Source organism: Pleuronectes platessa, chromosome 20 (genome assembly GCF_947347685.1).
Source record: "Pleuronectes platessa chromosome 20, fPlePla1.1, whole genome shotgun sequence".
Lineage (NCBI taxonomy): Eukaryota > Metazoa > Chordata > Actinopteri > Pleuronectiformes > Pleuronectidae > Pleuronectes > Pleuronectes platessa.
The window spans coordinates 598398-624321 of record NC_070645.1 but is presented as its reverse complement, the minus strand read 5'-3'; positions in this window follow the sequence as shown (position 1 = coordinate 624321).

Here is a 25924-nt window from a genome sequence, read left to right as displayed (position 1 = left end):
AGCACCAGCACCGGCCGTGCCCTGAGACCCACACTTAAGCCTCCGTCCTGAGTGTTATCACCCATGGGCCTTGGTTAAAGAGCCTCGCGCCCTTGGTCTTCCATTCCACACTTAGTCACTTTTCGCTGACCCGAGCATACATTAAGAGACCCAGCACCAGCACCGGCCGTGCCCTGAGACCCACACTTAAGCCTCCGTCCTGAGTGTCATCACCCATGGGCCTTGGTTAAAGAGCCTCGCGCCCTTGGTTCTCAATTCCACACTAGGTCCGATTTCGCTGACCCAGGCCTCCATGGAGAGACCCAGCACCAGCACCGGCCGTGCCCGGAGACCCACACTTAAGCCCCTGTCCTGAGTGTTATCACCCATGGGCCTGGGTTAAAGAGCCTCGCGCCCTTGGTTCTCCATTCCACACTTAGTCAGATTTCGCGGACCCGGGCCTCCATGGAGAGACCCAGCACCAGCACCGGCCGTGCCCGGGGACCAACACTTAGGCCCCCGTCCTGAGTGCTGAAAATGCCTAGAAAGGTCTCACTCTTTGTGTTAGGGAAAAATTCAATACATGGGACATTTGTAGGCACTTTACATTACAGCAAAATGCCTAGAAAAGACCCACACTAGGGGTTACGGAAGTACAATATTTGTGTCTCTGTCTGAGTAATTCTAAAGGAAACATTCCTATTATCCTCTCTAAAGGAAACACTCCTATGCTTATCTCGAAAGGATCCTTGGATCCCGTTCTTACCCATGTTTCCTATGGTTATCTCCAAAGGAATCAAATGAAACATGATTATATCAGTTTCCTGTGTTTAGATCTCTTTCCTAGTCATATTTCACTGAACCGGCCCTCCACGGAGAGACCAAGCACCAGCACCGGCCATGCCTGGGGACCCACACTTAAGCCCCCGTCCTGAGTTTTATCACCCATGGGCCTGGGTTAAAGAGCCTCGCGCTCTTGGTTCTCCATTCCACACGTAGACAGATTTCGCTGACCCGGGCCTCCAAGGAGAGAGCAAGCACCAGCACCGGCCGTGCCCGGATACCCAAACTTAAGCCCCCGTCCTGAGTGTTATCACCCATGGGCCTGGGTTAAAGAGCCTCGCGCTCTTGGTTCTCCATTCCACACTTAATCAGATTTCGCTGACCGGGGCCTCCAAGGAGAGACCAAGCACCAGCACCGGCCGTGCCCGGGGACCCATACTTAGGCCCCCGTCCTGAGTGCTGAAAATGCCTAGAAATGTCTCACTCTTTGTGTTAGGGAAAGATACAATACTTGGGACACTTCTAGGCACTTTACATTACAGCAAAAATGCCTAGAAATGTCCCACACGTTTTCATGGGGAAAAATACAAAACATGGGAGAAAAAACTACCAAATATGGCTGAGCCCGGGGACCCACTCTAAAGCCCACACCCTGAGTGCTGAAAATGCCTAGAAATGTTCCACTCTTTGTGTTAGGGAAAAATACAATACATGGGACATTTGTAGGCGCTTTACATTATAGCAAAATGCCTAGAAATGTCCCATACTAGGGGTTACGGAAGTGCAATATTTGGGTCTCTCTCTGAGTAATTCAAAAGGAAACATTCCTATGATCCTCTTTAAAGGAAACACTCCTATGCTTATCTCCAAAGGATGTTTGGTTCCCGTTCTTACCCATATGTCCTATGGTTATCTCCAAAGGAATCAAAGGAAACATATGTATATCAGTTTCCTGTGTTTAGATCTCTTTCTTAGTCACATTTCACTGAACCGGGCCTTCACGGAGAGGCCAAGCACCAGCACCGGCCGTGCCCGGGGACCCACAGTTAAGTCCCCCTCCTGAGTGTTATCATCCATGGGCCTGGGTTAAAGAGCCTCGCGCTCTTGGTTCTCCAATCCAAACTTAGTCAAATTTCGCTTACCCGGGCCGCCAAGGAGAAACCAAGCACCAGCACCGGCCGTGCCCGGAGACCCAAACTTAAGCCCCCGTCCTGAGTGTTATCACCCATGGGCCTGGGTTAAAGAGCCTCGCGCTCTTGGTTCTCCATTCCACACTTAGTCAGATTTCGCTGACCCGGTTCTCCAAGGAGAGACCAAGCACCAGCACCGGCCATGCCCGGAGACCCACACTTAAGCCCCCGTCCTGAGTGTTATCACCCATGGGCCTGGGTTAAAGAGCCTCGCGCCCTTGGTTCTCCATTCCACACTAGGTCCGATTTCGCTGACCCAGGCCTCCATGGAGAGACCCAGCACCAGCACCGGCTGTGCCCGGAGACCCACACTTATGCCCCTGTCCTGAATGTTATCATCCATGGGCCTGGGTTAAAGAGCCTCGCGCTCTTGGTTCTCCATTCCACACTTAATCAGATTTCGCTGACCGGGGCCTCCAAGGAGAGACCAAGAACCAGCACCGTCCGTGCCCTGGGACCCACACTTAGGCCCCCGTCCTGAGTGCTGAAAATGCCTAGAAATGTCTCACTCTTTGTGTTAGGGAAATATACAATACTTGGGACACTTCTAGGCACTTTACATTACAGCAAAAATGCCTAGAAATGTCCCACACGTTTTCATGGGGAAAAATACAAAACATGGGAGAAAAAACTACCAAATATGGCTGAGCCCGGGGACCCACTCTAAAGCCCACACCCTGAGTGCTGAAAATGCCTAGAAATGTTCCACTCTTTGTGTTAGGGAAAAATACAATACATGGGACATTTGTAGGCGCTTTACATTGTAGCAAAATGCCTAGAAATGTCCCATACTAGGGGTTACGGAAGTGCAATATTTGGGTCTCTCTCTGAGTTATTCAAAAGGAAACATTCCTATGATCCTCTTTAAAGGAAACACTCCTATGCTTATCTCCAAAGGATGCTTGGTTCCCGTTCTTAACCATATTTCCTATGGTTATCTCCAAAGGAATCAAAGGAAACATATGTATATCAGTTTCCTGTGTTTAGATCTCTTTCTTAGTCACATTTCACTGAACCGGGCCTTCACGGAGAGGCCAAGCACCAGCACCGGCCGTGCCCGGGGACCCACACTTAAGTCCCCCTCCTGAGTGTTATCATCCATGGGCCTGGGTTAAAGAGCCTCACGCTGTTGGTTCTCCAATACAAACTTAGTCAAATTTCGCTTACCCGGGCCGCCAAGGAGAAACCAAGCACCAGCACCGGCCGTGCCCGGAGACCCAAACTTAAGCCCCTGTCCTGAGTGTTATCACCCATGGGCCTGGGTTAAAGAGCCTCACGCTCTTGGTTCTCCATTCCACAATTAGTCAGATTTCGCTGACCCGGGCCTCCAAGGAGAGACCAAGCACCAGCACTGGTCGAGCCCGGAGACCCACACTTAAGCCCCTGTCCTGAATGTTATCACCCATGGGCCTGGGTTAAAGAGCCTCACGCCCTTGGTCTTCCATTCAACACTTAGTCAGATTTCGCTGACCCGGGCCTCCAAGGAGAGACCAAGCACCAGCACCGGCCATGCCCGGAGACCCACACTTATGCCCCCGTCCTGAATGTTATCACCCATGGGCCTGGGTTAAAGAGCCTCGCGCCCTTGGTCTTCCATTCCACACTTAGTCACTTTTCGCTGACCCGAGCATACATTAAGAGACCCAGCAGCAGCACCGGCCGTGCCCTGAGACCCACACTTAAGCCCCGGTCCTGAGTGTTATCACCCATGGGCCTTGGTTAAAGAGCCTCGCGCCCTTGGTTCTCCATTCCACACCATGTCTGATTTCGCTGACCCAGGCCTCCATGGAGAGACCCAGCACCAGCACCGGCCGTGCCCGGAGACCCACACTTAAGCCCCTGTCCTGAGTGTTATCACCCATGGGCCTGGGTTAAAGAGCCTCGCGCTCTTGGTTCTCCATTCCACACTTAATCAGATTTCGCTGACCGGGGCCTCCAAGGAGAGACCAAGCACCAGCACCGGCCGTGCCCGGGGACCCATACTTAGGCCCCCGTCCTGAGTGCTGAAAATGCCTAAAAATGTCTCACTCTTTGTGTTAGGGAAAGATACAATACTTGGGACACTTCTAGGCACTTTACATTACAGCAAAAATGCCTAGAAATGTCCCACACGTTTTCATGGGGAAAAATACAAAACATGGGAGAAAAAAGTACCAAATATGGCTGAGCCCGGGGACCCACTCTAAAGCCCACACCCTGAGTGCTGAAAATGCCTAGAAATGTTCCACTCTTTGTGTTAGGGAAAAATATAATACATGGGACATTTGTAGGCGCTTTACATTATAGCAAAATGCCTAGAAATGTCCCATACTAGGGGTTACGGAAGTGCAATATTTGGGTCTCTCTCTGAGTAATTCAAAAGGAAACATTCCTATGATCCTCTTTAAAGGAAACACTCCAATGCTTATCTCCAAAGGAATCAAAGGAAACATATGTATATCAGTTTCCTGTGTTTAGATCTCTTTCTTGGTCACATTTCACTGAACCGGGCCTTCACGGAGAGGCCAAGCACCAGCAACGGCCGTGCCCGGGGACCCACAGTTAAGTCCCCCTCCTGAGTGTTATCATCCATGGGCCTGGGTTAAAGAGCCTCGTGCTCTTGGTTTTCCAATCCAAACTTAGTCAAATTTCGCTTACCCGGGCCGCCAAGGAGAAACCAAGCACCAGCACCGGCCGTGCCCGGAGACCCAAACTTAAGCCCCCGTCCTGAGTGTTATCACCCATGGGCCTGGGTTAAAGAGCCTCGCGCTCTTGGTTCTCCATTCCACACTTAGTCAGATTTCGCTGACCCGGTTCTCCAAGGAGAGACCAAGCACCAGCACCGGCCATGCCCGGAGACCCACACTTAAGCCCCCGTCCTGAGTGTTATCACCCATGGGCCTGGGTTAAAGAGCCTCGCGCCCTTGGTTCTCCATTCCACACTAGGTCCGATTTCGCTGACCCAGGCCTCCATGGAGAGACCCAGCACCAGCACCGGCTGTGCCCGGAGACCCACACTTATGCCCCTGTCCTGAATGTTATCATCCATGGGCCTGGGTTAAAGAGCCTCGCGCTCTTGGTTCTCCATTCCACACTTAATCAGATTTCGCTGACCGGGGCCTCCAAGGAGAGACCAAGCACCAGCACCGGCCGTGCCCGGGGACCCACACTTAGGCCCCCGTCCTGAGTGCTGAAAATGCCTAGAAATGTCTCACTCTTTGTGTTAGGGAAAGATACAATACTTGGGACACTTCTAGGCACTTTACATTACAGCAAAAATGCCTAGAAATGTCCCACACGTTTTCATGGGGAAAAATACAAAACATGGGAGAAAAAACTACCAAATATGGCTGAGCCCGGGGACCCACTCTAAAGCCCACACCCTGAGTGCTGAAAATGCCTAGAAATGTTCCACTCTTTGTGTTAGGGAAAAATACAATACATGGGACATTTGTAGGCGCTTTACATTATAGCAAAATGCCTAGAAATGTCCCATACTAGGGGTTACGGAAGTGTAATATTTGGGTCTCTCTCTGAGTAATTCAAAAGGAAACATTCCTATGATCCTCTTTAAAGGAAACACTCCTATGCTTATCTCCAAAGGATGCTTGGTTCCCGTTCTTACCCATATTTCCTATGGTTATCTCCAAAGGAATCAAAGGAAACATATGTATATCAGTTTCCTGTGTTTAGATCTCTTTCTTAGTCACATTTCACTGAACCGGGCCTTCACGGAGAGGCCAAGCACCAGCACCGGCCGTGCCCGGGGACCCACACTTAAGCCCCCGTTCTGAGTGTTATCACCCATGGGCCTGGGTTAAGAAGCCCCGTGCTATTGGTTCTCCATTCCACACTTATTCAGATTTCGCTGACCCGGGCCTCCATGGAGAGACCCAGCACCAGCACCGGCTGTGCCCGGAGACCCACACTTATGCCCCCGTCCTGAATGTTATCACCCATGGGCCTGGGTTAAAGAGCCTCGCGCCCTTGGTCTTCCATTCCACACTTAGTCACTTTTCGCTGACCCGAGCATACATTAAGAGACCCAGCACCAGCACCGGCCGTGCCCTGAGACCCACACTTAAGCCCCGGTCCTGAGTGTTATCACCCATGGGCCTGGGTTAAAGAGCCTCGCGCTCTTGGTTCTCCATTCCACACTTAGTCAGATTTCGCTGACCCGGGCCTCCAAGGAGGGACCAAGCACCAGCACCGGCCGTGCCCGGAGACACACACTTAAGCCCCCGTCCTGAGTGTTATCACCCATGGGCCTGGGTTAAAGAGCCTCGCGCCCTTGGTCTTCCATTCCACACTTAGTCACTTTTCGCTGACCCGAGCATACATTAAGAGACCCAGCACCAGCACCGGCCGTGCCCTGAGACCCACACTTAAGCCTCCGTCCTGAGTGTTATCACCCATGGGCCTTGGTTAAAGAGCCTCGCGCCCTTGGTCTTCCATTCCACACTTAGTCACTTTTCGCTGACCCGAGCATACATTAAGAGACCCAGCACCAGCACCGGCCGTGCCCTGAGACCCACACTTAAGCCTCCGTCCTGAGTGTCATCACCCATGGGCCTTGGTTAAAGAGCCTCGCGCCCTTGGTTCTCAATTCCACACTAGGTCCGATTTCGCTGACCCAGGCCTCCATGGAGAGACCCAGCACCAGCACCGGCCGTGCCCGGAGACCCACACTTAAGCCCCTGTCCTGAGTGTTATCACCCATGGGCCTGGGTTAAAGAGCCTCGCGCCCTTGGTTCTCCATTCCACACTTAGTCAGATTTCGCGGACCCGGGCCTCCATGGAGAGACCCAGCACCAGCACCGGCCGTGCCCGGGGACCAACACTTAGGCCCCCGTCCTGAGTGCTGAAAATGCCTAGAAAGGTCTCACTCTTTGTGTTAGGGAAAAATTCAATACATGGGACATTTGTAGGCACTTTACATTACAGCAAAATGCCTAGAAAAGACCCACACTAGGGGTTACGGAAGTACAATATTTGTGTCTCTGTCTGAGTAATTCTAAAGGAAACATTCCTATTATCCTCTCTAAAGGAAACACTCCTATGCTTATCTCGAAAGGATCCTTGGATCCCGTTCTTACCCATGTTTCCTATGGTTATCTCCAAAGGAATCAAATGAAACATGATTATATCAGTTTCCTGTGTTTAGATCTCTTTCCTAGTCATATTTCACTGAACCGGCCCTCCACGGAGAGACCAAGCACCAGCACCGGCCATGCCTGGGGACCCACACTTAAGCCCCCGTCCTGAGTTTTATCACCCATGGGCCTGGGTTAAAGAGCCTCGCGCTCTTGGTTCTCCATTCCACACGTAGACAGATTTCGCTGACCCGGGCCTCCAAGGAGAGAGCAAGCACCAGCACCGGCCGTGCCCGGATACCCAAACTTAAGCCCCCGTCCTGAGTGTTATCACCCATGGGCCTGGGTTAAAGAGCCTCGCGCTCTTGGTTCTCCATTCCACACTTAATCAGATTTCGCTGACCGGGGCCTCCAAGGAGAGACCAAGCACCAGCACCGGCCGTGCCCGGGGACCCATACTTAGGCCCCCGTCCTGAGTGCTGAAAATGCCTAGAAATGTCTCACTCTTTGTGTTAGGGAAAGATACAATACTTGGGACACTTCTAGGCACTTTACATTACAGCAAAAATGCCTAGAAATGTCCCACACGTTTTCATGGGGAAAAATACAAAACATGGGAGAAAAAACTACCAAATATGGCTGAGCCCGGGGACCCACTCTAAAGCCCACACCCTGAGTGCTGAAAATGCCTAGAAATGTTCCACTCTTTGTGTTAGGGAAAAATACAATACATGGGACATTTGTAGGCGCTTTACATTATAGCAAAATGCCTAGAAATGTCCCATACTAGGGGTTACGGAAGTGCAATATTTGGGTCTCTCTCTGAGTAATTCAAAAGGAAACATTCCTATGATCCTCTTTAAAGGAAACACTCCTATGCTTATCTCCAAAGGATGTTTGGTTCCCGTTCTTACCCATATGTCCTATGGTTATCTCCAAAGGAATCAAAGGAAACATATGTATATCAGTTTCCTGTGTTTAGATCTCTTTCTTAGTCACATTTCACTGAACCGGGCCTTCACGGAGAGGCCAAGCACCAGCACCGGCCGTGCCCGGGGACCCACAGTTAAGTCCCCCTCCTGAGTGTTATCATCCATGGGCCTGGGTTAAAGAGCCTCGCGCTCTTGGTTCTCCAATCCAAACTTAGTCAAATTTCGCTTACCCGGGCCGCCAAGGAGAAACCAAGCACCAGCACCGGCCGTGCCCGGAGACCCAAACTTAAGCCCCCGTCCTGAGTGTTATCACCCATGGGCCTGGGTTAAAGAGCCTCGCGCTCTTGGTTCTCCATTCCACACTTAGTCAGATTTCGCTGACCCGGTTCTCCAAGGAGAGACCAAGCACCAGCACCGGCCATGCCCGGAGACCCACACTTAAGCCCCCGTCCTGAGTGTTATCACCCATGGGCCTGGGTTAAAGAGCCTCGCGCCCTTGGTTCTCCATTCCACACTAGGTCCGATTTCGCTGACCCAGGCCTCCATGGAGAGACCCAGCACCAGCACCGGCTGTGCCCGGAGACCCACACTTATGCCCCTGTCCTGAATGTTATCATCCATGGGCCTGGGTTAAAGAGCCTCGCGCTCTTGGTTCTCCATTCCACACTTAATCAGATTTCGCTGACCGGGGCCTCCAAGGAGAGACCAAGAACCAGCACCGTCCGTGCCCTGGGACCCACACTTAGGCCCCCGTCCTGAGTGCTGAAAATGCCTAGAAATGTCTCACTCTTTGTGTTAGGGAAATATACAATACTTGGGACACTTCTAGGCACTTTACATTACAGCAAAAATGCCTAGAAATGTCCCACACGTTTTCATGGGGAAAAATACAAAACATGGGAGAAAAAACTACCAAATATGGCTGAGCCCGGGGACCCACTCTAAAGCCCACACCCTGAGTGCTGAAAATGCCTAGAAATGTTCCACTCTTTGTGTTAGGGAAAAATACAATACATGGGACATTTGTAGGCGCTTTACATTGTAGCAAAATGCCTAGAAATGTCCCATACTAGGGGTTACGGAAGTGCAATATTTGGGTCTCTCTCTGAGTTATTCAAAAGGAAACATTCCTATGATCCTCTTTAAAGGAAACACTCCTATGCTTATCTCCAAAGGATGCTTGGTTCCCGTTCTTACCCATATTTCCTATGGTTATCTCCAAAGGAATCAAAGGAAACATATGTATATCAGTTTCCTGTGTTTAGATCTCTTTCTTAGTCACATTTCACTGAACCGGGCCTTCACGGAGAGGCCAAGCACCAGCACCGGCCGTGCCCGGGGACCCACACTTAAGTCCCCCTCCTGAGTGTTATCATCCATGGGCCTGGGTTAAAGAGCCTCACGCTGTTGGTTCTCCAATACAAACTTAGTCAAATTTCGCTTACCCGGGCCGCCAAGGAGAAACCAAGCACCAGCACCGGCCGTGCCCGGAGACCCAAACTTAAGCCCCTGTCCTGAGTGTTATCACCCATGGGCCTGGGTTAAAGAGCCTCACGCTCTTGGTTCTCCATTCCACAATTAGTCAGATTTCGCTGACCCGGGCCTCCAAGGAGAGACCAAGCACCAGCACTGGTCGAGCCCGGAGACCCACACTTAAGCCCCTGTCCTGAATGTTATCACCCATGGGCCTGGGTTAAAGAGCCTCACGCCCTTGGTCTTCCATTCAACACTTAGTCAGATTTCGCTGACCCGGGCCTCCAAGGAGAGACCAAGCACCAGCACCGGCCATGCCCGGAGACCCACACTTATGCCCCCGTCCTGAATGTTATCACCCATGGGCCTGGGTTAAAGAGCCTCGCGCCCTTGGTCTTCCATTCCACACTTAGTCACTTTTCGCTGACCCGAGCATACATTAAGAGACCCAGCAGCAGCACCGGCCGTGCCCTGAGACCCACACTTAAGCCCCGGTCCTGAGTGTTATCACCCATGGGCCTTGGTTAAAGAGCCTCGCGCCCTTGGTTCTCCATTCCACACCATGTCTGATTTCGCTGACCCAGGCCTCCATGGAGAGACCCAGCACCAGCACCGGCCGTGCCCGGAGACCCACACTTAAGCCCCTGTCCTGAGTGTTATCACCCATGGGCCTGGGTTAAAGAGCCTCGCGCTCTTGGTTCTCCATTCCACACTTAATCAGATTTCGCTGACCGGGGCCTCCAAGGAGAGACCAAGCACCAGCACCGGCCGTGCCCGGGGACCCATACTTAGGCCCCCGTCCTGAGTGCTGAAAATGCCTAAAAATGTCTCACTCTTTGTGTTAGGGAAAGATACAATACTTGGGACACTTCTAGGCACTTTACATTACAGCAAAAATGCCTAGAAATGTCCCACACGTTTTCATGGGGAAAAATACAAAACATGGGAGATAAAAGTACCAAATATGGCTGAGCCCGGGGACCCACTCTAAAGCCCACACCCTGAGTGCTGAAAATGCCTAGAAATGTTCCACTCTTTGTGTTAGGGAAAAATATAATACATGGGACATTTGTAGGCGCTTTACATTATAGCAAAATGCCTAGAAATGTCCCATACTAGGGGTTACGGAAGTGCAATATTTGGGTCTCTCTCTGAGTAATTCAAAAGGAAACATTCCTATGATCCTCTTTAAAGGAAACACTCCAATGCTTATCTCCAAAGGAATCAAAGGAAACATATGTATATCAGTTTCCTGTGTTTAGATCTCTTTCTTGGTCACATTTCACTGAACCGGGCCTTCACGGAGAGGCCAAGCACCAGCAACGGCCGTGCCCGGGGACCCACACTTAAGTCCCCCTCCTGAGTGTTATCATCCATGGGCCTGGGTTAAAGAGCCTCGTGCTCTTGGTTTTCCAATCCAAACTTAGTCAAATTTCGCTTACCCGGGCCGCCAAGGAGAAACCAAGCACCAGCACCGGCCGTGCCCGGAGACCCAAACTTAAGCCCCCGTCCTGAGTGTTATCACCCATGGGCCTGGGTTAAAGAGCCTCGCGCTCTTGGTTCTCCATTCCACACTTAGTCAGATTTCGCTGACCCGGTTCTCCAAGGAGAGACCAAGCACCAGCACCGGCCATGCCCGGAGACCCACACTTAAGCCCCCGTCCTGAGTGTTATCACCCATGGGCCTGGGTTAAAGAGCCTCGCGCCCTTGGTTCTCCATTCCACACTAGGTCCGATTTCGCTGACCCAGGCCTCCATGGAGAGACCCAGCACCAGCACCGGCTGTGCCCGGAGACCCACACTTATGCCCCTGTCCTGAATGTTATCATCCATGGGCCTGGGTTAAAGAGCCTCGCGCTCTTGGTTCTCCATTCCACACTTAATCAGATTTCGCTGACCGGGGCCTCCAAGGAGAGACCAAGCACCAGCACCGGCCGTGCCCGGGGACCCACACTTAGGCCCCCGTCCTGAGTGCTGAAAATGCCTAGAAATGTCTCACTCTTTGTGTTAGGGAAAGATACAATACTTGGGACACTTCTAGGCACTTTACATTACAGCAAAAATGCCTAGAAATGTCCCACACGTTTTCATGGGGAAAAATACAAAACATGGGAGAAAAAACTACCAAATATGGCTGAGCCCGGGGACCCACTCTAAAGCCCACACCCTGAGTGCTGAAAATGCCTAGAAATGTTCCACTCTTTGTGTTAGGGAAAAATACAATACATGGGACATTTGTAGGCGCTTTACATTATAGCAAAATGCCTAGAAATGTCCCATACTAGGGGTTACGGAAGTGTAATATTTGGGTCTCTCTCTGAGTAATTCAAAAGGAAACATTCCTATGATCCTCTTTAAAGGAAACACTCCTATGCTTATCTCCAAAGGATGCTTGGTTCCCGTTCTTACCCATATTTCCTATGGTTATCTCCAAAGGAATCAAAGGAAACATATGTATATCAGTTTCCTGTGTTTAGATCTCTTTCTTAGTCACATTTCACTGAACCGGGCCTTCACGGAGAGGCCAAGCACCAGCACCGGCCGTGCCCGGGGACCCACACTTAAGCCCCCGTTCTGAGTGTTATCACCCATGGGCCTGGGTTAAGAAGCCCCGTGCTATTGGTTCTCCATTCCACACTTATTCAGATTTCGCTGACCCGGGCCTCCATGGAGAGACCCAGCACCAGCACCGGCTGTGCCCGGAGACCCACACTTATGCCCCCGTCCTGAATGTTATCACCCATGGGCCTGGGTTAAAGAGCCTCGCGCCCTTGGTCTTCCATTCCACACTTAGTCACTTTTCGCTGACCCGAGCATACATTAAGAGACCCAGCACCAGCACCGGCCGTGCCCTGAGACCCACACTTAAGCCCCGGTCCTGAGTGTTATCACCCATGGGCCTTGGTTAAAGAGCCTCGCGCCCTTGGTTCTCCATTCCACACCATGTCTGATTTCGCTGACCCAGGCCTCCATGGAGAGACCCAGCACCAGCACCGGCCGTGCCCGGAGACCCACACTTAAGCCCCTGTCCTGAGTGTTATCACCCATGGGCCTGGGTTAAAGAGCCTCGCGCCCTTGGTTCTCCATTCCACACTTAGTCAGTTTTCGCTGACCCGGCCCTCATGGAGAGACCCAGCACCAGCACCGGCCGTGCCCGGGGACCCACACTTAGGCCCCCGTCCTGAGTGCTGAAAATGCCTAGAAATGTCTCACTCTTTGTGTTAGGGAAAGATACAATACTTGGGACACTTCTAGGCACTTTACATTACAGCAAAAATGCCTAGAAATGTCTCACACGTTTTCATGGGGAAAAATACAAAACATGGGAGAAAAAACCACCAAATATGGCTGAGCCCGGGGACCCACTCTAAAGCCCACACCCTGAGTGCTGAAAATGCCTAGAAATGTTCCACTCTTTGTGTTAGGGAAAAATACAATACATGGGACATTTGTAGGCGCTTTACATTATACCAAAATGCCTAGAAATGTCCCATACTAGGGGTTACGGAAGTGCAATATTTGGGTCTCTCTCTGAGTAATTCAAAAGGAAACATTCCTATGATCCTCTTTAAAGGAAACACTCCTATGCTTATCTCCAAAGGATGCTTGGTTCCCGTTCTTACCCATATTTCCTATGGTTTTCTCCAAAGGAATCAAAGGAAACATATGTATATCAGTTTCCTGTGTTTAGATATCTTTCTTAGTCACATTTCACTGAACCGGGCCTTCACGGAGAGGCCAAGCACCAGCACCGGCCGTGCCCGGGGACCCACACTTAAGTCCCCCTCCTGAGTGTTATCATCCATGGGCCTGGGTTAAAGAGCCTCACGCTGTTGGTTCTCCAATACAAACTTAGTCAAATTTCGCTTACCCGGGCCGCCAAGGAGAAACCAAGCACCAGCACCGGCCGTGCCCAGAGACCCAAACTTAAGCCCCTGTCCTGAGTGTTATCACCCATGGGCCTGGGTTAAAGAGCCTCACGCTCTTGGTTCTCCATTCCACAATTAGTCAGATTTCGCTGACCCGGGCCTCCAAGGAGAGACCAAGCACCAGCACTGGTCGAGCCCGGAGACCCACACTTAAGCCCCCGTCCTGAGTGTTATCACCCATGGGCCTGGGTTAAAGAGCCTCGCGCCCTTTGTTCTCCATTCCACACTAGGTCCGATTTTGCTGACCCAGGCCTCCATGGAGAGACCCAGCACCAGCACCGGCTGTGCCCGGAGACCCACACTTATGCCCCTGTCCTGAATGTTATCACCCATGGGCCTGGGTTAAAGAGCCTCACGCCCTTGGTCTTCCATTCAACACTTAGTCAGATTTCGCTGACCCGGGCCTCCAAGGAGAGACCAAGCACCAGCACCGGCCATGCCCGGAGACCCACACTTAAGCCCCCGTTCTGAGTGTTATCACCCATGGGCCTGGGTTAAGAAGCCCCGTGCTCTTGGTTCTCCATTCCACACTTATTCAGATTTCGCTGACCCGGGCCTCCATGGAGAGACCCAGCACCAGCACCGGCTGTGCCCGGAGACCCACACTTATGCCCCCGTCCTGAATGTTATCACCCATGGGCCTGGGTTAAAGAGCCTCGCGCCCTTGGTCTTCCATTCCACACTTAGTCACTTTTCGCTGACCCAAGCATACATTAAGAGACCCAGCACCAGCACCGGCCGTGCCCTGAGACCCACACTTAAGCCCCGGTCCTGAGTGTTATCACCCATGGGCCTTGGTTAAAGAGCCTCGCGCCCTTGGTTCTCCATTCCACACTAGGTCCGATTTCGCTGACCCAGGCCTCCATGGAGAGACCCAGCACCAGCACCGGCCATGCCCGGAGACCCACACTTAAGCCCCCGTTCTGAGTGTTATCACCCATGGGCCTGGGTTAAGAAGCCCCGTGCTCTTGGTTCTCCATTCCACACTTATTCAGATTTCGCTGACCCGGGCCTCCATGGAGAGACCCAGCACCAGCACCGGCTGTGCCCGGAGACCCACACTTATGCCCCCGTCCTGAATGTTATCACCCATGGGCCTGGGTTAAAGAGCCTCGCGCCCTTGGTCTTCCATTCCACACTTAGTCACTTTTCGCTGACCCGAGCATACATTAAGAGACCCAGCAGCAGCACCGGCCGTGCCCTGAGACCCACACTTAAGCCCCGGTCCTGAGTGTTATCACCCATGGGCCTTGGTTAAAGAGCCTAGCGCCCTTGGTTCTCCATTCCACACCATGTCTGATTTCGCTGACCCAGGCCTCCATGGAGAGACCCAGCACCAGCACCGGCCGTGCCCGGAGACCCACACTTAAGCCCCTGTCCTGAGTGTTATCACCCATGGGCCTGGGTTAAAGAGCCTCGCGCTCTTGGTTCTCCATTCCACACTTAATCAGATTTCGCTGACCGGGGCCTCCAAGGAGAGACCAAGCACCAGCACCGGCCGTGCCCGGGGACCCATACTTAGGCCCCCGTCCTGAGTGCTGAAAATGCCTAAAAATGTCTCACTCTTTGTGTTAGGGAAAGATACAATACTTGGGACACTTCTAGGCACTTTACATTACAGCAAAAATGCCTAGAAATGTCCCACACGTTTTCATGGGGAAAAATACAAAACATGGGAGAAAAAACTACCAAATATGGCTGAGCCCGGGGACCCACTCTAAAGCCCACACCCTGAGTGCTGAAAATGCCTAGAAATGTTCCACTCTTTGTGTTAGGGAAAAATATAATACATGGGACATTTGTAGGCGCTTTACATTATAGCAAAATGCCTAGAAATGTCCCATACTAGGGGTTACGGAAGTGCAATATTTGGGTCTCTCTCTGAGTAATTCAAAAGGAAACATTCCTATGATCCTCTTTAAAGGAAACACTCCTATGCTTATCTCCAAAGGATGCTTGGTTCCCGTTCTTACCCATATTTCCTATGGTTATCTCCAAAGGAATCAAAGGAAACATATGTATATCAGTTTCCTGTGTTTAGATCTCTTTCTTAGTCACATTTCACTGAACCGGGCCTTCACGGAGAGGCCAAGCACCAGCACCGGCCGTGCCCGGGGACCCACACTTAAGTCCCCCTCCTGAGTGTTATCATCCATGGGCCTGGGTTAAAGAGCCTCGCGCTCTTGGTTCTCCAATCCAAACTTAGTCAAATTTCGCTTACCCGGGCCGCCAAGGAGAAACCAAGCACCAGCACCGGCCGTGCCCGGAGACCCAAACTTAAGCCCCCGTCCTGAGTGTTATCACCCATGGGCCTGGGTTAAAGAGCCTCGCGCCCTTGGTCTCCCATTCCACACTTAGTCACTTTTCGCTGACCCGAGCATACATTAAGAGACCCAGCACCAGCACCGGCCGTGCCCTGAGACCCACACTTAAGCCTCCGTCCTGAGTGTTATCACCCATGGGCCTTGGTTAAAGAGCCTCGCGCCCTTGGTTCTCCATTCCACACTAGGTCCGATTTCGCTGACCCAGGCCTCCATGGAGAGACCCAGCACCAGCACCGGCCGTGCCCGGAGACCCACACTTAAGCCCCTGTCCTGAGTGTTATCACCCATGGGCCTGGGTTAAAGAGCCTCGCGCCCTTGGTTCTCCATTCCACACTTAGTCAGTTTTCGCTGACCCGGCCCTCATGGAGAGACCCAGCACCAGCACCGGCCGTGCCCGGGGACCCACACTTAGGCCCCCGTCCTGAGTGCTGAAAATGCCTAGAAATGTCTCACTCTTTGTGTTAGGGAAAGATACAATACTTGGGACACTTCTAGGCACTTTACATTACAGCAAAAATGCCTAGAAATGTCTCACACGTTTTCATGGGGAAAAATACAAAACATGGGAGAAAAAACCACCAAATATGGCTGAGCCCGGGGACCCACTCTAAAGCCCACACCCTGAGTGCTGAAAATGCCTAGAAATGTTCCACTCCTTGTGTTAGGGAAAAATACAATACATGGGACATTTGTAGGCGCTTTACATTATAGCAAAATGCCTAGAAATGTCCCATACCAGGGGTTACGGAAGTGCAATATTTGGGTCTCTCTCTGAGTAATTCAAAAGGAAACATTCCTATGATCCTCTTTAAAGGAAACACTCCTATGCTTATCTCCAAAGGATGCTTGGTTCCCGTTCTTACCCATATTTCCTATGGTTATCTCCAAAGGAATCAAAGGAAACATATGTATATCAGTTTCCTGTGTTTAGATATCTTTCTTAGTCACATTTCACTGAACCGGGCCTTCACGGAGAGGCCAAGCACCAGCACCGGCCGTGCCCGGGGACCCACACTTAAGTCCCCCTCCTGAGTGTTATCATCCATGGGCCTGGGTTAAAGAGCCTCACGCTGTTGGTTCTCCAATACAAACTTAGTCAAATTTCGCTTACCCGGGCCGCCAAGGAGAAACCAAGCACCAGCACCGGCCGTGCCCAGAGACCCAAACTTAAGCCCCTGTCCTGAGTGTTATCACCCATGGGCCTGGGTTAAAGAGCCACACGCTCTTGGTTCTCCATTCCACAATTAGTCAGATTTCGCTGACCCGGGCCTCCAAGGAGAGACCAAGCACCAGCACTGGTCGAGCCCGGAGACCCACACTTAAGCCCCCGTCCTGAGTGTTATCACCCATGGGCCTGGGTTAAAGAGCCTCGCGCCCTTTGTTCTCCATTCCACACTAGGTCCGATTTTGCTGACCCAGGTCTCCATGGAGAGACCCAGCACCAGCACCGGCTGTGCCCGGAGACCCACACTTATGCCCCTGTCCTGAATGTTATCACCCATGGGCCTGGGTTAAAGAGCCTCACGCCCTTGGTCTTCCATTCAACACTTAGTCAGATTTCGCTGACCCGGGCCTCCAAGGAGAGACCAAGCACCAGCACCGGCCATGCCCGGAGACCCACACTTAAGCCCCCGTTCTGAGTGTTATCACCCATGGGCCTGGGTTAAAGAGCCTCGCGCCCTTGGTCTTCCATTCCACACTTAGTCACTTTTCGCTGACCCAAGCATACATTAAGAGACCCAGCACCAGCACCGGCCGTGCCCTGAGACCCACACTTAAGCCCCGGTTCTGAGTGTTATCACCCATGGGCCTTGGTTAAAGAGCCTCGCGCCCTTGGTTCTCCATTCCACACCATGTCTGATTTCGCTGACCCAGGCCTCCATGGAGAGACCCAGCACCAGCACCGGCCGTGCCCGGAGACCCACACTTAAGCCCCTGTCCTGAGTGTTATCACCCATGGGCCTGGGTTAAAGAGCCTCGCGCCCTTGGTTCTCCATTCCACACTTAGTCAGTTTTCGCTGACCCGGCCCTCATGGAGAGACCCAGCACCAGCACCGGCCGTGCCCGGGGACCCACACTTAGGCCCCCGTCCTGAGTGCTGAAAATGCCTAGAAATGTCTCACTCTTTGTGTTAGGGAAAGATACAATACTTGGGACACTTCTAGGCACTTTACATTACAGCAAAAATGCCTAGAAATGTCTCACACGTTTTCATGGGGAAAAATACAAAACATGGGAGAAAAAACCACCAAATATGGCTGAGCCCGGGGACCCACTCTAAAGCCCACACCCTGAGTGCTGAAAATGCCTAGAAATGTTCCACTCTTTGTGTTAGGGAAAAATACAATACATGGGACATTTGTAGGCGCTTTACATTATACCAAAATGCCTAGAAATGTCCCATACTAGGGGTTACGGAAGTGCAATATTTGGGTCTCTCTCTGAGTAATTCAAAAGGAAACATTCCTATGATCCTCTTTAAAGGAAACACTCCTATGCTTATCTCCAAATGATGCTTGGTTCCCGTTCTTACCCATATTTCCTATGGTTATCTCCAAAGGAATCAAAGGAAACATATGTATATCAGTTTCCTGTGTTTAGATATCTTTCTTAGTCACATTTCACTGAACCGGGCCTTCACGGAGAGGCCAAGCACCAGCACCGGCCGTGCCCGGGGACCCACACTTAAGTCCCCCTCCTGAGTGTTATCATCCATGGGCCTGGGTTAAAGAGCCTCACGCTGTTGGTTCTCCAATACAAACTTAGTCAAATTTCGCTTACCCGGGCCGCCAAGGAGAAACCAAGCACCAGCACCGGCCGTGCCCAGAGACCCAAACTTAAGCCCCTGTCCTGAGTGTTATCACCCATGGGCCTGGGTTAAAGAGCCTCACGCTCTTGGTTCTCCATTCCACAATTAGTCAGATTTCGCTGACCCGGGCCTCCAAGGAGAGACCAAGCACCAGCACTGGTCGAGCCCGGAGACCCACACTTAAGCCCCCGTCCTGAGTGTTATCACCCATGGGCCTGGGTTAAAGAGCCTCGCGCCCTTTGTTCTCCATTCCACACTAGGTCCGATTTTGCTGACCCAGGCCTCCATGGAGAGACCCAGCACCAGCACCGGCTGTGCCCGGAGACCCACACTTATGCCCCTGTCCTGAATGTTATCACCCATGGGCCTGGGTTAAAGAGCCTCACGCCCTTGGTCTTCCATTCAACACTTAGTCAGATTTCGCTGACCCGGGCCTCCAAGGAGAGACCAAGCACCAGCACCGGCCATGCCCGGAGACCCACACTTAAGCCCCCGTTCTGAGTGTTATCACCCATGGGCCTGGGTTAAGAAGCCCCGTGCTCTTGGTTCTCCATTCCACACTTATTCAGATTTCGCTGACCCGGGCCTCCATGGAGAGACCCAGCACCAGCACCGGCTGTGCCCGGAGACCCACACTTATGCCCCCGTCCTGAATGTTATCACCCATGGGCCTGGGTTAAAGAGCCTCGCGCCCTTGGTCTTCCATTCCACACTTAGTCACTTTTCGCTGACCCAAGCATACATTAAGAGACCCAGCACCAGCACCGGCCGTGCCCTGAGACCCACACTTAAGCCCCGGTCCTGAGTGTTATCACCCATGGGCCTTGGTTAAAGAGCCTCGCGCCCTTGGTTCTCCATTCCACACCATGTCTGATTTCGCTGACCCAGGCCTCCATGGAGAGACCCAGCACCAGCACCGGCCGTGCCCGGAGACCCACACTTAAGCCCCTGTCCTGAGTGTTATCACCCATGGGCCTGGGTTAAAGAGCCTCGCGCCCTTGGTTCTCCATTCCACACTTAGTCAGTTTTCGCTGACCCGGGCCTCCATGGAGAGACCCAGCACCAGCACCGGCCGTGCCCTGAGACCCACACTTAAGCCTCCGTCCTGAGTGTTATCACCCATGGGCCTTGGTTAAAGAGCCTCGCGCCCTTGGTTCTCCATTCCACACTAGGTCCGATTTCGCTGACCCAGGCCTCCATGGAGAGACCCAGCACCAGCACCGGCCATGCCCGGAGACCCACACTTAAGCCCCCGTTCTGAGTGTTATCACCCATGGGCCTGGGTTAAGAAGCCCCGTGCTCTTGGTTCTCCATTCCACACTTATTCAGATTTCGCTGACCCGGGCCTCCATGGAGAGACCCAGCACCAGCACCGGCTGTGCCCGGAGACCCACACTTATGCCCCCGTCCTGAATGTTATCACCCATGGGCCTGGGTTAAAGAGCCTCGCGCCCTTGGTCTTCCATTCCACACTTAGTCACTTTTCGCTGACCCGAGCATACATTAAGAGACCCAGCAGCAGCACCGGCCGTGCCCTGAGACCCACACTTAAGCCCCGGTCCTGAGTGTTATCACCCATGGGCCTTGGTTAAAGAGCCTCGCGCCCTTGGTTCTCCATTCCACACCATGTCTGATTTCGCTGACCCAGGCCTCCATGGAGAGACCCAGCACCAGCACCGGCCGTGCCCGGAGACCCACACTTAAGCCCCTGTCCTGAGTGTTATCACCCATGGGCCTGGGTTAAAGAGCCTCGCGCTCTTGGTTCTCCATTCCACACTTAATCAGATTTCGCTGACCGGGGCCTCCAAGGAGAGACCAAGCACCAGCACCGGCCGTGCCCGGGGACCCATACTTAGGCCCCCGTCCTGAGTGCTGAAAATGCCTAAAAATGTCTCACTCTTTGTGTTAGGGAAAGATACAATACTTGGGACACTTCTAGGCACTTTACATTACAGCAAAAATGCCTAGAAATGTCCCACACGTTTTCATGGGGAAAAATACAAAACATGGGAGAAAAAACTACCAAATATGGCTGAGCCCGGGGACCCACTCTAAAGCCCACACCCTGAGTGCTGAAAATGCCTAGAAATGTTCCACTCTTTGTGTTAGGGAAAAATATAATACATGGGACATTTGTAGGCGCTTTACATTATAGCAAAATGCCTAGAAATGTCCCATACTAGGGGTTACGGAAGTGCAATATTTGGGTCTCTCTCTGAGTAATTCAAAAGGAAACATTCCTATGATCCTCTTTAAAGGAAACACTCCTATGCTTATCTCCAAAGGATGCTTGGTTCCCGTTCTTACCCATATTTCCTATGGTTATCTCCAAAGGAATCAAAGGAAACATATGTATATCAGTTTCCTGTGTTTAGATCTCTTTCTTAGTCACATTTCACTGAACCGGGCCTTCACGGAGAGGCCAAGCACCAGCACCGGCCGTGCCCGGGGACCCACACTTAAGTCCCCCTCCTGAGTGTTATCATCCATGGGCCTGGGTTAAAGAGCCTCGCGCTCTTGGTTCTCCAATCCAAACTTAGTCAAATTTCGCTTACCCGGGCCGCCAAGGAGAAACCAAGCACCAGCACCGGCCGTGCCCGGAGACCCAAACTTAAGCCCCCGTCCTGAGTGTTATCACCCATGGGCCTGGGTTAAAGAGCCTCGCGCCCTTGGTCTCCCATTCCACACTTAGTCACTTTTCGCTGACCCGAGCATACATTAAGAGACCCAGCACCAGCACCGGCCGTGCCCTGAGACCCACACTTAAGCCTCCGTCCTGAGTGTTATCACCCATGGGCCTTGGTTAAAGAGCCTCGCGCCCTTGGTTCTCCATTCCACACTAGGTCCGATTTCGCTGACCCAGGCCTCCATGGAGAGACCCAGCACCAGCACCGGCCGTGCCCGGAGACCCACACTTAAGCCCCTGTCCTGAGTGTTATCACCCATGGGCCTGGGTTAAAGAGCCTCGCGCCCTTGGTTCTCCATTCCACACTTAGTCAGTTTTCGCTGACCCGGCCCTCATGGAGAGACCCAGCACCAGCACCGGCCGTGCCCGGGGACCCACACTTAGGCCCCCGTCCTGAGTGCTGAAAATGCCTAGAAATGTCTCACTCTTTGTGTTAGGGAAAGATACAATACTTGGGACACTTCTAGGCACTTTACATTACAGCAAAAATGCCTAGAAATGTCTCACACGTTTTCATGGGGAAAAATACAAAACATGGGAGAAAAAACCACCAAATATGGCTGAGCCCGGGGACCCACTCTAAAGCCCACACCCTGAGTGCTGAAAATGCCTAGAAATGTTCCACTCCTTGTGTTAGGGAAAAATACAATACATGGGACATTTGTAGGCGCTTTACATTATAGCAAAATGCCTAGAAATGTCCCATACCAGGGGTTACGGAAGTGCAATATTTGGGTCTCTCTCTGAGTAATTCAAAAGGAAACATTCCTATGATCCTCTTTAAAGGAAACACTCCTATGCTTATCTCCAAAGGATGCTTGGTTCCCGTTCTTACCCATATTTCCTATGGTTATCTCCAAAGGAATCAAAGGAAACATATGTATATCAGTTTCCTGTGTTTAGATATCTTTCTTAGTCACATTTCACTGAACCGGGCCTTCACGGAGAGGCCAAGCACCAGCACCGGCCGTGCCCGGGGACCCACACTTAAGTCCCCCTCCTGAGTGTTATCATCCATGGGCCTGGGTTAAAGAGCCTCACGCTGTTGGTTCTCCAATACAAACTTAGTCAAATTTCGCTTACCCGGGCCGCCAAGGAGAAACCAAGCACCAGCACCGGCCGTGCCCAGAGACCCAAACTTAAGCCCCTGTCCTGAGTGTTATCACCCATGGGCCTGGGTTAAAGAGCCTCACGCTCTTGGTTCTCCATTCCACAATTAGTCAGATTTCGCTGACCCGGGCCTCCAAGGAGAGACCAAGCACCAGCACTGGTCGAGCCCGGAGACCCACACTTAAGCCCCCGTCCTGAGTGTTATCACCCATGGGCCTGGGTTAAAGAGCCTCGCGCCCTTTGTTCTCCATTCCACACTAGGTCCGATTTTGCTGACCCAGGTCTCCATGGAGAGACCCAGCACCAGCACCGGCTGTGCCCGGAGACCCACACTTATGCCCCTGTCCTGAATGTTATCACCCATGGGCCTGGGTTAAAGAGCCTCACGCCCTTGGTCTTCCATTCAACACTTAGTCAGATTTCGCTGACCCGGGCCTCCAAGGAGAGACCAAGCACCAGCACTGGTCGAGCCCGGAGACCCACACTTAAGCCCCCGTCCTGAGTGTTATCACCCATGGGCCTGGGTTAAAGAGCCTCGCGCCCTTTGTTCTCCATTCCACACTAGGTCCGATTTTGCTGACCCAGGTCTCCATGGAGAGACCCAGCACCAGCACCGGCTGTGCCCGGAGACCCACACTTATGCCCCTGTCCTGAATGTTATCACCCATGGGCCTGGGTTAAAGAGCCTCACGCCCTTGGTCTTCCATTCAACACTTAGTCAGATTTCGCTGACCCGGGCCTCCAAGGAGAGACCAAGCACCAGCACCGGCCATGCCCGGAGACCCACACTTAAGCCCCCGTTCTGAGTGTTATCACCCATGGGCCTGGGTTAAAGAGCCTCGCGCCCTTGGTCTTCCATTCCACACTTAGTCACTTTTCGCTGACCCAAGCATACATTAAGAGACCCAGCACCAGCACCGGCCGTGCCCTGAGACCCACACTTAAGCCCCGGTTCTGAGTGTTATCACCCATGGGCCTTGGTTAAAGAGCCTCGCGCCCTTGGTTCTCCATTCCACACCATGTCTGATTTCGCTGACCCAGGCCTCCATGGAGAGACCCAGCACCAGCACCGGCCGTGCCCGGAGACCCACACTTAAGCCCCTGTCCTGAGTGTTATCACCCATGGGCCTGGGTTAAAGAGCCTCGCGCCCTTGGTTCTCCATTCCACACTTAGTCAGTTTTCGCTGACCCGGCCCTCATGGAGAGACCCAGCACCAGCACCGGCCGTGCCCGGGGACCCACACTTAGGCCCCCGTCCTGAGTGCTGAAAATGCCTAGAAATGTCTCACTCTTTGTGTTAGGGAAAGATACAATACTTGGGACACTTCTAGGCACTTTACATTACAGCAAAAATGCCTAGAAATGTCTCACACGTTTTCATGGGGAAAAATACAAAACATGGGAGAAAAAACCACCAAATATGGCTGAGCCCGGGGACCCACTCTAAAGCCCACACCCTGAGTGCTGAAAATGCCTAGAAATGTTCCACTCTTTGTGTTAGGGAAAAATACAATACATGGGACATTTGTAGGCGCTTTACATTATACCAAAATGCCTAGAAATGTCCCATACTAGGGGTTACGGAAGTGCAATATTTGGGTCTCTCTCTGAGTAATTCAAAAGGAAACATTCCTATGATCCTCTTTAAAGGAAACACTCCTATGCTTATCTCCAAAGGATGCTTGGTTCCCGTTCTTACCCATATTTCCTATGGTTATCTCCAAAGGAATCAAAGGAAACATATGTATATCAGTTTCCTGTGTTTAGATATCTTTCTTAGTCACATTTCACTGAACCGGGCCTTCACGGAGAGGCCAAGCACCAGCACCGGCCGTGCCCGGGGACCCACACTTAAGTCCCCCTCCTGAGTGTTATCATCCATGGGCCTGGGTTAAAGAGCCTCACGCTGTTGGTTCTCCAATACAAACTTAGTCAAATTTCGCTTACCCGGGCCGCCAAGGAGAAACCAAGCACCAGCACCGGCCGTGCCCAGAGACCCAAACTTAAGCCCCTGTCCTGAGTGTTATCACCCATGGGCCTGGGTTAAAGAGCCTCACGCTCTTGGTTCTCCATTCCACAATTAGTCAGATTTCGCTGACCCGGGCCTCCAAGGAGAGACCAAGCACCAGCACTGGTCGAGCCCGGAGACCCACACTTAAGCCCCCGTCCTGAGTGTTATCACCCATGGGCCTGGGTTAAAGAGCCTCGCGCCCTTTGTTCTCCATTCCACACTAGGTCCGATTTTGCTGACCCAGGCCTCCATGGAGAGACCCAGCACCAGCACCGGCTGTGCCCGGAGACCCACACTTATGCCCCTGTCCTGAATGTTATCACCCATGGGCCTGGGTTAAAGAGCCTCACGCCCTTGGTCTTCCATTCAACACTTAGTCAGATTTCGCTGACCCGGGCCTCCAAGGAGAGACCAAGCACCAGCACCGGCCATGCCCGGAGACCCACACTTAAGCCCCCGTTCTGAGTGTTATCACCCATGGGCCTGGGTTAAGAAGCCCCGTGCTCTTGGTTCTCCATTCCACACTTATTCAGATTTCGCTGACCCGGGCCTCCATGGAGAGACCCAGCACCAGCACCGGCTGTGCCCGGAGACCCACACTTATGCCCCCGTCCTGAATGTTATCACCCATGGGCCTGGGTTAAAGAGCCTCGCGCCCTTGGTCTTCCATTCCACACTTAGTCACTTTTCGCTGACCCAAGCATACATTAAGAGACCCAGCACCAGCACCGGCCGTGCCCTGAGACCCACACTTAAGCCCCGGTCCTGAGTGTTATCACCCATGGGCCTTGGTTAAAGAGCCTCGCGCCCTTGGTTCTCCATTCCACACCATGTCTGATTTCGCTGACCCAGGCCTCCATGGAGAGACCCAGCACCAGCACCGGCCGTGCCCGGAGACCCACACTTAAGCCCCTGTCCTGAGTGTTATCACCCATGGGCCTGGGTTAAAGAGCCTCGCGCCCTTGGTTCTCCATTCCACACTTAGTCAGTTTTCGCTGACCCGGGCCTCCATGGAGAGACCCAGCACCAGCACCGGCCGTGCCCTGAGACCCACACTTAAGCCTCCGTCCTGAGTGTTATCACCCATGGGCCTTGGTTAAAGAGCCTCGCGCCCTTGGTTCTCCATTCCACACTAGGTCCGATTTCGCTGACCCAGGCCTCCATGGAGAGACCCAGCACCAGCACCGGCCATGCCCGGAGACCCACACTTAAGCCCCCGTTCTGAGTGTTATCACCCATGGGCCTGGGTTAAGAAGCCCCGTGCTCTTGGTTCTCCATTCCACACTTATTCAGATTTCGCTGACCCGGGCCTCCATGGAGAGACCCAGCACCAGCACCGGCTGTGCCCGGAGACCCACACTTATGCCCCCGTCCTGAATGTTATCACCCATGGGCCTGGGTTAAAGAGCCTCGCGCCCTTGGTCTTCCATTCCACACTTAGTCACTTTTCGCTGACCCGAGCATACATTAAGAGACCCAGCAGCAGCACCGGCCGTGCCCTGAGACCCACACTTAAGCCCCGGTCCTGAGTGTTATCACCCATGGGCCTTGGTTAAAGAGCCTCGCGCCCTTGGTTCTCCATTCCACACCATGTCTGATTTCGCTGACCCAGGCCTCCATGGAGAG